Source organism: Macaca nemestrina, chromosome 3, assembly GCF_043159975.1.
Source record: "Macaca nemestrina isolate mMacNem1 chromosome 3, mMacNem.hap1, whole genome shotgun sequence".
NCBI classification, from domain to species: domain Eukaryota; kingdom Metazoa; phylum Chordata; class Mammalia; order Primates; family Cercopithecidae; genus Macaca; species Macaca nemestrina.
Genome location: NC_092127.1, coordinates 91,526,760 through 91,541,116, shown reverse-complemented (window position 1 = coordinate 91,541,116; position 14,357 = coordinate 91,526,760). Strand labels below are relative to the sequence as shown.

Below are 14,357 nucleotides of genomic sequence, written 5' to 3'. Positions count from 1 at the left end.
GAGAAAGGTCGGGTTACCCACAAAGGGAAGCCCATCAGACTAACAGCACATCTCTTGGCAGAAACTCTACAAGCCAGAAGAGAGTGGGGGCCAATATTCAACATTCTTGAAGAAAAGAATTTTCCAACCAGAATTTCATATCCAGCCAAACTAAGCTTCGTAAGTGAAGGAGAAATAAAATCCTTTACAGACAAACAAAAGCTAAGAGATTTTGTCACCACCAGGCCTGCCTTACAAGAGCTCCTGAAGGAAGCACTAAACATGGAAAGGAACAACTGGTACCAGCCACTGCAAAAACATGCCAAATGGTAAAGATCATTGATGCTAGGAAGAAACTACATCAACTAACAAGCAAAATAACCAGCTAACATCATAATGGCAGGATCGAATTCACACAAACAATATTAACCTTAAATGTATATGGGCTAAATGCACTAATTAAAAGACACAGACTGGCAAATCAAAACCCATCAGGGTGCTGTATACAGGAGACCCATCTCACGTGCAGAGACACACATATGCTCAAAATAAAGGGATGGAGGAAGATTTACCAAGCAAATGGAAAACAAAAAAAAATCAGGGATTGCAATCCTAGTCTATGTAGTTGTTACGAATTTGAAAATGCTTTTTGTTTCTAAACAGAAAAAAAGACACTTTGCAAATTCTGGTGATACTACTAAAAGATACACAAGATATGTTAGAGAAAATTTCATATTTTTACTTATAATTTCTGACATTGAGCTATACTTAACTATTGACATTTTAATTTTAAAATATCCACGTATTAAAATTGCCCTTCTATACCAGATTATAAAAAGTATTTCAGTTTAATACCTGAAAACTCATTTTTATTGTGATATTTTATTATAGTTTAACTATGTCCACCACAGTAATGTTGAATGACATACTAGTATGGTACACAACTTCTATTATCAGATTCTGAGAAACCTCTGTCTCTATTAAAAACAAAATTCAATAAAGAGAGTCAGGTAGATGAATAAGCATGTGAAATGAGTCTGTGGCAAGAGGTACATGATGTGTTCAAAGGAACTGAAAGAGAGTTTAGAGTACAGAAAACAGGAGGCTAGATGAAGGGAGGGTGAGCTAGGAACCACTAGAAGATACTATGTTTGTCTACAGTCAATTGCCTCTGTGGACAAATTGACTTTGAGAACTTCTGAGACATCTAACATATCATTGGACTCAAGATACAAAATGGAATAAAATGAGTTCAGGCATGGTATGAATGACTTTTGTGGTGAACAGATCAGAGTACCAGTTTCATCAGTGCTATTTACCAACTTGTGGCCTTCAAATGTTATTTAGCCCAGCTGAATCTCAATGTCTCTACCTGCAGTTAGGATAAGGTATACATTACATCATTGTTGTGAAAATTAAATAAAATATTTCTTATATATATTGTTTCTCTAGCCTATTGCGTAGACCTAGTTAAAACTAAATGAGTGTGAGAAAGACAATGTAAATTTTCTCTGATTTGCTCAAAATTAGTTTCACTATATCTAAGTCTTTCACTTTCATAGTCACTCTAAAATACTATGTTTTCCCTTGCCATAATTAGCTTTTGGGGCCTGTAAATAGATTTGGAATGCAAATGCCTAGATTCAAGTCCTAAGATGTCTCTTATTAGTATATGTAGGGGGATGACTTGAACTATGGCTTCCCAAAAGATACGTTCCCCCAGAACCTGTGAAATTGGCCTTATTTGGAAAAAGGGTCTTGGCAGGTACAATTAAGGTGAACATTTCAAGAAGAAATGATACTTGATTAGGATGGACCCTGAAGGTAACAATAAGTTCCTTATTAAGAGAAGAAGGAGAAGAAGGTCACAGAAAGATGGAAGCAGAGACTGGAGTTTTGTTTCTGTAATTCAAGGAATTCTGGAAGCCACCAGAAATTGGAAAAAGACAGACAGAGTTCCTCTAGAGCACTGAGAGAGAGTGTGACCCTGCTGACACCTTGACCTTGTACTTTTGGCCTCCAGAACTGTTAAAGAAAATATTGGTTGTTTTAACCTATCAAGTTTCAGGTATAATTTATTAAATAATTCCTGGGGAACTAATACAGTATATTTATGACTTTGAACAAGCCATCTAAGCTATATGAGTTTCAATTTTATCCTGAATAAAATGATAAAATTATATCCTGTCACATTTAATATTGATTAAATAAAAAGATGTATAAAGTATTTTTAATTATAAAGTAGCACTTCACAGTTCAAAAGTTGAAAGATGTATATAAAAATACTTTTATCTTGGTTTATCTCCCTTTTAAATGATACTTTTAAATTAAAAGATGTGTATAAAAGTATTTTTAACTATGAAGTGCTCCTCAGTACTAAAGGTTTATTATGTTGTCTGATCTGCTGTATGGGGTCTTAAAAGTATTTTGCATAGAATGATATGTATAAATGAAGATAAATAGTGTCTTAATGTTTGTAATCTAGTAGGGCAAAGATATAATGTGCCTAAGAAATAAGTGAAGAAAAGAATAAAGAAACACAAAAAAATATTTACAGTAATACAGTATAATCTTATAAGTAATTTCAGTGGTATGTGTGGAGTGAAAAAGGATACGGGGAAGAGTGGTTTGGACTTACAACATGGAATAGCCTAGTTTAGAAAAATCTTATGCTAGTTCTGCATATATTTACCACCTTATATGGAATATTATAACAGTGTTAGTTTTAATTACTTATGTTGTTAAGATTATTTACTGTAATGACTACAGAGAAAAATATTGTTATCTCATGATTTCTAAAAGAGAAGTCAGTATAATGAAAATTAATAAGCCTCCAAGAAAAAAAGAAAATTAATAAGCATCCAAATACTTCTGTAATTGTCAAATAAAAGTAGTAACTAAAGATATTTTGAAACTGAGTAATGTGTATTTAGCTCTATCTATATGAAATCGGGCTTTCAGTTTACTCAGATCATTCACACAACTAAATACAACTTTATGCCATTTCTGATAGTTTTTTACTTAAAATTTTCTTCTGAGAATGTGGCTTCATAATTATTTCTCATCAACATCATCTTCTGTTGATCAGATTGAATTAGAACAAAAGAAATTTTCATCTCTGTTGAATATCAAGGGAGACGTAAATTCTAGTCTCTGCTTTCTAATTGATAACTATATGATTGTAGTTAATGTTTTGCAAATTATAATATCAAGATGAGGAACTCTCACTCGTGTACACAGAAAAAATAACACTCTTATTATTGCTACAAAAAATATTTTTCTAGATGTCTTTGACAATTGTTAAGTATACAGACATAGATTCAGGGAAGCACTCAAGCTGGTACCTAGGACTGGGGGGCATCTCACATCCTAGTTAGGTGCTTATGGGTCCTTAGATAATGAGATTATACACATAATGCGAAATCCAATGAGGATAAATGTAAAGATACATGCTTAAAATAAATAAATAAATAAATAAAACCTAACACATATCAAAATTAGTTCAGTTCACTTCAGAAAGGGTTGAGGATTGGGTTGTCTACAAGTCCTATTAGGGCCAAGAAAATACTGGAATTGACCAAAAAGATAATGTAATCTTACCTACATAAATAGAAAAAAATGTATTGTATAGCCAATATTCAAATTAAGACAGATTTGTATTTCATTCTATTCGGTATATCTCTGACCACACCAGGGAGAATATGGGCAAATTATTTTACCTCTCTTTGTCTCAGTCTTTTATTTGTAAAATATATACAATAAAGGAACTTACAACATAAAGTTGTGAGAAGTGAGTAAATATATGAAAAACATAATAGTTCTTACATAGGATAAGCACCAAAAAAGTGTTTATAAAATAAAAAATTATATTGGCAATTAGAATCATGATGGGTCTAGAAATTTATTGGACAGTAAGTAATTTTTCTAGCTAATTGGTGCTCACTTCTGTCCCTTCCTTGCCACGTTTTCATCGGGTTTAATTCTATTTTCTAAGTAATACTTTTTGGGACTGGATATCATATCATATTTGATAATTTTCAATTATCAAAATATGATTCTTCTGCTGCTGAATTCTTTTCAGAAAAGGTAAACCTAAAAAATGAATTTTATATATATGCTAGAGGACACACAAAACATATATGTTGAAATTTGGAATATTTTTAGAATTTTAATTTTTAAAATCCAAGAAAACTATACACTGAAGTGTAATACTTTTGAAGGCAAACTCTAATGTAAAGAAAAAAATGAAAGATATTGAGTTTCCAGATACAAATACTACTTGTGTAGCAAATATAAGAATAGTTTTTTCAAGTTCTCAAAGCATATGAGCAGTTGTTTTCCATGATACTAGTAGTTCAGTGAAATCATTTTATTTGATATTACTAATACTAGGCCCTAAGTCCTGAGAAAGAACAAGCCATGTTATTTGTTTTAAAGCAAATCAAACCAGACTGGTAGTCTTAACACTTAATCACTTTCTATTAGAGTAATAACTTGCAATCACAAGACTCTTTTCCATGGATCCTTTTTTCTGAATAATTTACATCCATTATAGAAGTAGATGGCAATGTTCCTCTTTATAGTTCTCAAGTACATCTCTAATTTTCTCTATTATGGAAGCAGTTAATGGCTTACATTCTATTTCTTTATGACATGAATGTTAATAGCAAGGATCTGGGAGATAAGTGGCTAAACTGCAATGAGTGGTTTTGTTGAACATATTCCCATTATGGCAGAAAATGAAATTGTTTTTCTTTTTTTTCTACTTGCTTTCACATTGGTATATCATGGCCATTTTATTTTTGTTACATAATAATATGTTGCTGCAAAATTCAGGAAAACAGTCACCAGACTGTTGTAGATGCTGTAAGTGCAAGTCATCCCTTTTTCATCACTATTAAATATTACATTTCTTCCTGTGAAACTGAGATAAAAGTTAGGCAAGCAGTTTTATGAATGTAGGCTCTAAATTGTGACAATTGTCAGTGCCTCCTAGGACTACTTTCACTTAAACACATCATTTATGAGTCTCCTTTTCTATTTCAGATCCTCAGTATTTGCTTATGTTTTAGAAAAAAAGGATTCTAGACATATTGAAAAGAACAGAGGACTCGGTGTCAGCTAACTGGGGTCAAATTTACTCTGCTTCTCAAGATCTGCAATATCTTAGGAAAATCCTTCTACCTTTCTTGACACATTCTCAACTTGGTAAGACTATTTTGTCTTAGCCCAAGTCTGTCTAACAACAGCAGGCACCTCTGATTAACTAGGGGTATAGCCCTCTCTTTGGTTTGGACTATTCTATCTTTGGGTTAGTCTATTCAACAGTATTTGCAAACCAAACCTCATGAGAGTGACAATGACAAGCCATTTTTCTCAGTATTGGCTCAATCTCATTATCTCAGTTTTAAGGCTTGATTTATTGAGTCCTGCTGTACAGACAGACACCTTAACATATTCAAGTTCAAACTTCAACTCCTTATTTTCTAACAATTCTAAGGTCTGTATTTAATTTCTTACCATTATCTTTAACTCTTCTAAAGTGTCATTATAAACAACCTCTGACCTATGTTTCCATTTCCAAACCCATGTTTCCAATTGCTTCAGTTTCATTTTTCTATCCTTTGAGCAGCCCCAGAGAAGTTGGAGTGTTGGATAACAGAGCAACTTCTTCCTCCTCAAAGGAAAGGTGAGAGCTGGGGTTTCTCATCCACTCATACTATGCTGAGCAGTGAGTATGACTTATGGCATCTACCAGTACAAATTATCATCACTGCTCTCCCCTTAACAGCGAGACTATGCCAATCATGAGAGAGGCCCAAGGCTGACAAGAAAGAATCCAGTCTTCAGGGGAGTCCCAAACCAAATTCTTCCCTTCTCTGAGACAGGCTGGAAAGTAGGATATCTTTTTCTGATTGTACAATGTTGTGCCAGGGTAGGCATTCTGGCAGAAGTGTGTCCTGAAGCTTCTTTCTGGCTTTGGTGAGTCTGGTTTGCTATCGCTGCAGTTGCAGGAGCCTTTCCATTAGGTTCTGGATTTCTCACAGAGGGAATTTATCTGTGAATTGTTACTGAGGCAGTGTGGGGGCAGGGGAGCAGGGTTTCTTAGTTCACCATCTTATTGATGTTACTGTCTCATTTCTCTACTATTAAATCTCAGCTTCCTCTCTGTCTTATTTTCTAATTCTCTTTCGATGAAGTGATACAAGTATATAATTTTTTTGAGCTATAAACAACATTCATATCTAAGCCTATGTGTTCTAGAACTTCAGGAATGGAAAAGGAAGAGTATAAAACTCCAATGATAATACTATTAATACTGTAAATAGTTATGCTACCCAACATCTGTTTTTAATGATTTTGTCACTTTTGCTTTGAATGGTGTGGTTGCAAACTATCTTGAACTTCATTTCATCTCAACAGGAGACACTGGCTAGTGATGGGGCTCAGAATATGCCACCCCAAAGTATGACTGTAAGAGGCCAGAATATGTCACTCGAAATAGGCCTTTGCAGCATAAGAATTATTTGAGCTGGTTATTTTGAGAAACTGCAGACACAGAAGAAGCTCTGAAAAGTTACCCTTTTACAAGTAAAATTTACCTCTATAAAGTAAATATCCCTTTGTAATGGTGTCTTTCTAAACAATAAATCACCATAGCCTCTTAATCAAAGGAGAAAGCATCAACTTAAATTTTTAAAACATACTTCTCCCTTGTTCTATGGTGCTTTTCTGGCATGCTTGTCTTAAGCAGATCTTTCCCCATACCTTTCTTTCTTTGTTTCAGAGAACTATGATAGTTAAGCCTGAAGTATAAGTAAACTCTTTGAAACGTACGCTACAGATTTACTCATTTCTTTGGGTTATTTCCCATGTATACAGGAAGTATACATGTCATTAAACCATTTGTTTTTGCTTTGTTAGTCTGTCTTATGTTATAGGGATTCCCAGTGAAGAACTGGGAGGAGAAAATTATTTTTCCTCTCCTATACTAGGTAATGTGATCCTACTGAAGATACCAGTAGGATCTCCTTAAACCTCAATCTGCCTAAGGGTATGAAATTTATATAAGATTAATTACTATGTTAAGTTTTCTCCCTGTAAAATAAGATTACTGTCGAAAGAATGATGGTGAGACATCACATTATCTGTCATTAATAACTTGATGCTAATTTTTTAACCTAAAAGGTAACTCAGAACAATTATTTACGGTTGTGCCACCATAAGAGCAAGGGGGCATAATAATTCCATAGATTAATTTGCAAAATCAACATATATTGAATGTTCACTATATGCTAAGCACTCAACATATGCCAAGTCCCACCTAAACAGAAACCCAAAATAGGTAGTACAGAACAGATTGGGAGTAGCATGAAGAAAATAATCTACTAGAAACAGGTAAATACAATAGAAACCTCATCCTTATAAACAGAAGACACAAAGATAAGCTCTTGCTCTGCATAAGTCATTCTTATCTGCCTGTATCATTCCATCAGCTACATATATTTATCATTCCACAAAGGTCTTTATCACTCCATAAATGTTTTACCATAACACATATCACTTACCTGAGCATTAGAAGGCATAAAAGAATCTTATCTTGCTTTAGATTTGAGTACAATTTTTAAAACCCCTGAAATGAACAGAGTCATTATTAGGTGTCTGAAAATAGCTACTTTGAGTGATAAAAACATTTTTATGAAAGATACAGGTAACATCTCCTACATACATTTGCAGGAATAAAGAGCCTTTGTTGCATAAATATTAGACAAAGCACTCTTCGTCTACTAATACGTAAGCAAGAAAGTGGTCATTAGAGTAAATGGTGAAGTTACTTAGGTTTACATCAGTAATGCATGGAATTAACCATATTTAATGTTATTGGAGAGGAATGAGCCATCTTCCTAATCATAATCATCTTGATCCAATTCCATCCTTCAGAAATTTTAATTTATCTAACTTATAAGAAAATGTATTAAAACAAAGGCACTTCACAATATTAGTGCAATGTGCATCAAATGCACTAGAGAAAATTACCTAATACAATTTTCTAAGCCATTTAGTATCATGAACCAGGCACTAAAAGGAGAAAATTGCATTTTATGATTTGTAGGCTGTTGAAAACATCACACACCTGAATTCACACAATCTGCATATTTTTATTCTGTTCTCTCAACAAAAAAACCCAAGTATTTAATAAGCCAGAACACTAACTTGAAGATTTTACTGCATTAAACTAAAATAGAATGATAAAACATCTAGCTCTATTTGAGAAACAAACAATAACTATAAAAAACTATAATCATTTCTCTTCTACATTTGGAATAAAATTAAAAGTCTCTCCTTGTCTTTATAGCTATTTTTTTATGAGATTGAAAGAATAAAAGGATTAAAGTTACTAAATAAGAGGACCAAAGAGAAAAGACGTGTATACCAATAGAGTACATTAATTTTTCTTAAAAAAATAATCCTGGCCGGGTGCGGTGGCTCATGCCTGTAATCCCAGCACTTTGGGAGCCAAGGCAGGCAGATTAAGAGTTCAAGAGCTCAAGACCATCCTGGTCAACATGGTGAAACCCCATCTCTACTACAAATACAAAAATTAGCAGGGCGTGGTGGCACGTGCCTGTAGTTCCAGCTACTCAGGAGGCTGAGGCAGGAGAATCACTTGAACCCAGGAGGCAGAGGTTGCAGTGAGCTGAGATTATGCCATTTAACTCCAGCCTGGCAATATAGCGAGACTTCGTCCAAAAAAATAAAATAAAATAAATCCTGTCATACCTTCTTAGGAAGTTTGTGCCAGCATAAAACTAAATTGAATAAACTGGATACAGTTCCTCATTTAGAAAATTAAAGTTATAAAGGGGGGCTCTTGATTTGTAATTCTCTAGTTAGCTATCAGAGAGAGAGAGAGAAAGGGGGTCAAAATAGTCCTTGATATTGCCATGATGATAAAGAACAAAAGTTTTTCAGATTTTTTTCAAATAAGATGCACAGTATCTATCATTTCTATCTTATCATCATCACGTAGCATACAAAATCATGAAAATGAAACACTGTGAAGAAAATTATTCCTGAATTTTTGTTGATACAATGGTACTGCAAACATGGCAGGGCCACATTTCAACTCAGCCACCCAAAACTGACTCATCTGGCCAAAATGAATAGAATGTAAAACATACCCTTAACCTTAGCATCACAAAGAGGAATAAGGTGACAGAAAAGACATAAGTGCAGGCATAGATTTCTCAGGCAAGAGAAGGAGCTACAGGGCCAAGCAAATAGACAAAAGTTATTCTTGAGGTTAACAACTAATGCAGGCAGAAAGGATTTTGCAGGGCATACTGGAGCAAAGGCAGCAAAGACTCTGCAGAAATCAATTTATAAAGACTATACTTAAAATGACCTTTGAGCAATTGCATTAGCAGATACTAGGAGTTTCTTGCAAATAGAATAAGAATCCTGAAATAAGATATATCAACACCAAGGAAGAAAGGAATAGTAACAAGAGCAAAGTGACATACACAAATGAGAAATCCAGATTAAAGCAGAACACAGACTACTTCCTAAGCCAAACGAGCCTTTCCTGCATTTTCTTAACAAGGAATAGTTGTCACTTTACATAAGAACCCTCTGGTATATCTTTCAGAGTGGCTGCATATATCTGTGCCGAATACATCCATATACTCTTATACATACCCTTATGATAAAATACATACAGTAGCATATACAGTGACATTGTATGGATTCAGGTTTTCTCAACAAATATTTATAGCATATTAATTAATAAAGTTGAGAATGAATGTGCCAGTCTGGGAAATGTTACTTACTGATTTATGGGCTATGTAAATCCTACTTGATAATTAGTAAAAATCTCAGAGTGGGGAGGAAACAGTAAAACATAGAAAATATGTTGCTCTTTAACACTGGATTGAGGGAGATGAGTGTCCACTGTTAGAGTCTTAGAAGGCAGTCTTCTAAGACAGTTTCCTCCCATCTGTATTTACAACCTTGTGTATTCCCCTCCTTGAGTGTGGGCTGGACCTGGTAACTCGCTCTCAAGAGAAAAGGTGAATAAGATCTCACTTCCGAGAATACATTAAAAGAAAGCCTGACTTCACTTATCAAATTCTTTCTGGCTCTTCTCGCTCACTTCCATGAGGGAAGCCAGCTGCCTTATTGTATGCTACTCTATAGAGAGATCCACATGTCAAGGAACTGAGGACAACCTCCAGCCAACAGCCAAGGAGAAACTAAAGCTTCAGTCTGACAGCACTGGAAGTGGCATTCTTCCCCCACCAAACCTCCATGTGACTGAGCCTAGGAGACACCTAGATTGCAGCCTTGCAAAAGACTGAGCCAGATGACACAGCTAAGCTGCACCTAAATTCCCGGGGCAAAGACACTATGAGATAATAAATGTTACTTTAACATTTAATAAATGTTAATATTAATATAACATTAATATAAGATAATAAATGTTGGGGTAAACTGTTAAACAATGACAGATAAATAATACAATATGACTTTTTAAAGAATTTTGTCTTAACATGGTTTATTTCTCCGTGGTTGTGTCGTATAGTCACTAAAGCCTGAGCAAATGCCTGAACAATTGAAAATTATGCTTTTATTACTCCTAGATTTGGAATAAATTTTGTTAAAACGACTAAGAAATAAACTGACTTCCATGAAGTTGCTTTTTAAGTTTTTGCTATATATTTATGCCACATTATATCAGCAGCCATTTCACCAATGAGATTTCCTTTCTTTTTCTCCTGGGATATCTATTTAATAACAATGAGAAAAAAAAGAGGAAAACATCTACTTACAAAAATAAAAATAATATTCATTATTTAAACATTACCAAAGAATAACAATTCTTACAAAATTAGAAGTTAAATATATAAAACAATATAATCTACTTACATTGATAGAGCTTGTTGTATTACTTCATTAAAAATTAAATGTATTGTGAATATAATCAATATTAATTTTACATCTAAGTCTAGTACTTTTATTTTTTACTTCAAGTAGGATTGTTGTGCACTTACTTCCTTGTAATAGTCTGTTGCCTAGGCCCACATATGTAGCAAACAGCATCAAGTGTGCGAAGGTCAGGTATTCCTACCCTAATAGGATATGGCATACTTTGTGTTTCTATTTATAGATGAAACTATTTCAAGTCAAACCTTTCTACAATCCCTTTTGTTCTTTATTTGTCCTCTGAAATTTGCAAAAGCTGTTCAGCTTCAATTAATTTCCTGGTTTTTTTGATTCAAGTATGACCTCATTGACCTTTGTCCTAACTTTCTGATTTCCAGAACATTAGTTATTTTGCACTGATTACTACAGTATATTTAACCTTCGATTCTCTTTTCTACACTGGAGTTTTGACCTGTTCAGTTTTAGCTCCTGCCTAAGTTATCTTACCTGTAAGTATTTTATGCTATTTCCAATTCCTAATGTCCTTTTGACAAAAAGATCAAAATATTTTAACCAACACTTCATTACTCAATAATAAATATTTAATAAATATACAGTAAGAGCCTACTGTATGCAAAGCATTTTCAATTCTTTAATTTCCTTGCCTTTTCCTTCTCCAACCTTCCTCAACTGATCCAAGTCATTTGTCCTCTGCAAGTCTCAATCTTTTCTACTTAGTAGACAAATCTGAATGGTAGGGTGATCATATTTAAACAGTGTCTGCTCTCATTGATCAGGCCTTAATATCTGACATCCTCCCAGACTACAGATTATCATGCTGACCCTAAGGATAATTTATACTCCAAAGCAGTGTAGTACAGTGGAAATCGGTCTTGGAGGCAGATGAGTCTAAGTCAAAATTCTTATTCCAACATTTTGGAGTTATGACATCATCAGAAAATTACTTTGTTTTGTAACTATGATATAGTACCCTTCTCTGCTGAAATATAACTAGGAATATTGGCTAAATAGAAAATCTAATGTGCTCTCTCATCAAACATATTGTAAAACTTTGTGTACAGCCACAAGACTCTCTCCTTTCCTTCTTGGAGTACTAGAAGTTTCTAGACAAGGGCAAATAAATCTCATGTGAAGAACATGACTGTTGAATGAGACTCCATGCCCTTTGAGAGAGGGAAAGAACTAGGTCCTCTTTGTAAATGCAAGGGAATATTTTAAAAGAGAGGACTTATCAGGCACTAGAGCAATGAAAATATGTTCCTCTTTAACACTGGATTGAGGGAGATGAGTGTCCACTGTTAGAGTCATAGATCTAAATTCTCCTTTTGTCCATTTACAAGAGAAGAGAGAAGTAGCCATAGGCAAAAATCAAAGTAAAACAAAACAAAACAATGAGAAAGCATGAATCCAGAGATTCAACATCTGGTAGCATGGAACATTCGTTTCAAAAGAGCCAGTACAACATAGTAAAGAAGATCAGAGACTTCTACTCAAAATTTATTCACAGAAGGTGACAACACGAATGAGTAAAATTGAGGGGAGGGAACTACTCAGAAAAGCAAATCTATAGGGAAATGTGTTTGACTCTTTCTTGTCATTAGAAAGAAATGGCCCCTAAAATTTCATAAAATTAAGCCAATCCTTACATAATTTATCAGTCTGGATTTCACACTATTTTTATTGCCCCATATCCCAAGTCAATAGCTTACTTAAAGGTAGTCATAGCTATAACACATACACACCCTTTAAATTATATATCTGTTAAATTAAAACTGTACTGAGAAACTATTTCTCAACTACCAGACTGGGAAATTTTAAAACCTGAACAGTACATACTGTTGGTGAGGCTGTGTGGAAATAGGCACTCCCATATATTTCTGGTGAGAATGCAAACTGGTACAATCCCAAAATAGAGGAATATATATATATATATGGAATATATAAGGGAATATATATATATTCCCTTTCTCTTCTGTCCCCATAATCTGACTTTCAGGAGTTTATCCCAAACGTATTAGGCCTACAATAAGTAAAGAGATTTGCACAAGGTTATTAATTTCAGCAATATTTACAATTGCAAAATACTGGGATGTCCAAATATAGGAAATTGGTTAAATAAGCTATGCTGAATTTACACATTGAAGTTCCATGTAGCTATAACAAGAGTAAGGAAGATTTCTATGAATTGATATGGAGGGTTCTTCATTAACACGTGTAAAAAAATCAAAGGACAAAAGATACATTGTGTGTTACATGTAGATAAAATAAAGAAAAAAAGATATACTGCATGTTGTATATGTGTATAGCATATGTATATTATGTGACCTTTGTCTAAGGAAATAGGAGCAAAAGAATATATAGATGTACATGTGCATTTAACAAAAGAAACTGAAGAATGATAAACCAGAAATCAAGAAATTATTTACCTACAAAGAGTAGGAGTCCTATTGAACCAGGTAGGAAAAGGTTGGAGTGAATAAGGTTTCTCTAAGTAGATACTGTTGCATAGTTTTGACTTCTAGAAGCATATCAGTGTTTTTCATATTACGAAGACAGTGGATGCAAACAGTGACAAATGAACCAACTTTCATTTCAAATGAATAACACAGCCACACTGAGAGGGAAAAACAAAAACATAAACAAAACTAATCCCCAGTGTTTGAACATACTTAAAAAAAATTAGTCCAAAGAAAAAGGAAACATAAAGAAATTATGAACTCTTCTTAGTAGGTTGTTTTTTATTTTTCTTTTTCACAAACGTATTGGGTATTACAATTCTGAAACTTGTTTTGCGCACGGTACTGTTGATAAAGTGAATAAATGTGTTGATTTCAGGAGATGGTTAAGCAAATGAGCAAATGTGTTGATGTTACATCTCACATTGGAAAAATCAAGTTATAAGTATGTAATCAGGGAAAAATCAACTTATGAGTATGTAATAGTGGAATGGAGAAAGACAAGAGCCCTGTAGTGGGTATTCATGTGATTGGAGACAAGTACTGACATCTATATGTGTGTGTGTGTGTGTGTGTGTGTGTGTGTGTGTGTGTGTCTCCCTCTCTCTCACACACACACACTCTGCTGAGAGGGCTGGAAACAACCATACATACTGCAGTAGCAATGAGCACATTTAGCACCCAGATCTTAATTTCTAAATACCATTACCCACTAAAAAACAAAGGAACAAAGAGCAACAATAAATAAAAATAATTTTAAAAAAGGCTCCCCAAACGAATTACTGAGTCCAGAACTTGAGCAAGGAAGATACAAAATGATCCCAAACATTCTCTTGTACCAGAAATTACATGCCCCAAAAGTGCTAAAAACAAACAAACAACAACAACAAATGATGGGTAGAGGCAGGTCAAAAGATCCTAGGAGTTATTTGAAGGGGTTAGCATAGCCAAATTTGAATGAACATCAATTTCTTTTCT

General features: G+C 34.0%; 1 protein-coding gene across 6 annotated transcripts in view; it reads right to left on the bottom strand.

Annotated features, from left to right (window-relative positions):
* Positions 1-14,357, bottom strand: part of LOC105486404 (sperm tail PG-rich repeat containing 2) — a 657,812-nt gene that overhangs the window by 108,812 nt on the left and 534,643 nt on the right. Inside the window, exon 13 of one of the 6 annotated variants that reach the window (XR_011621153.1) lies at positions 7,548-7,612. The exons of the other annotated variants lie outside the window; for them this stretch is intronic. The gene's annotated coding sequence lies outside the window, so the exon portion shown is untranslated. The remainder of the gene's footprint in view (positions 1-7,547; positions 7,613-14,357) is intronic. 6 annotated transcript variants of the gene reach the window in all.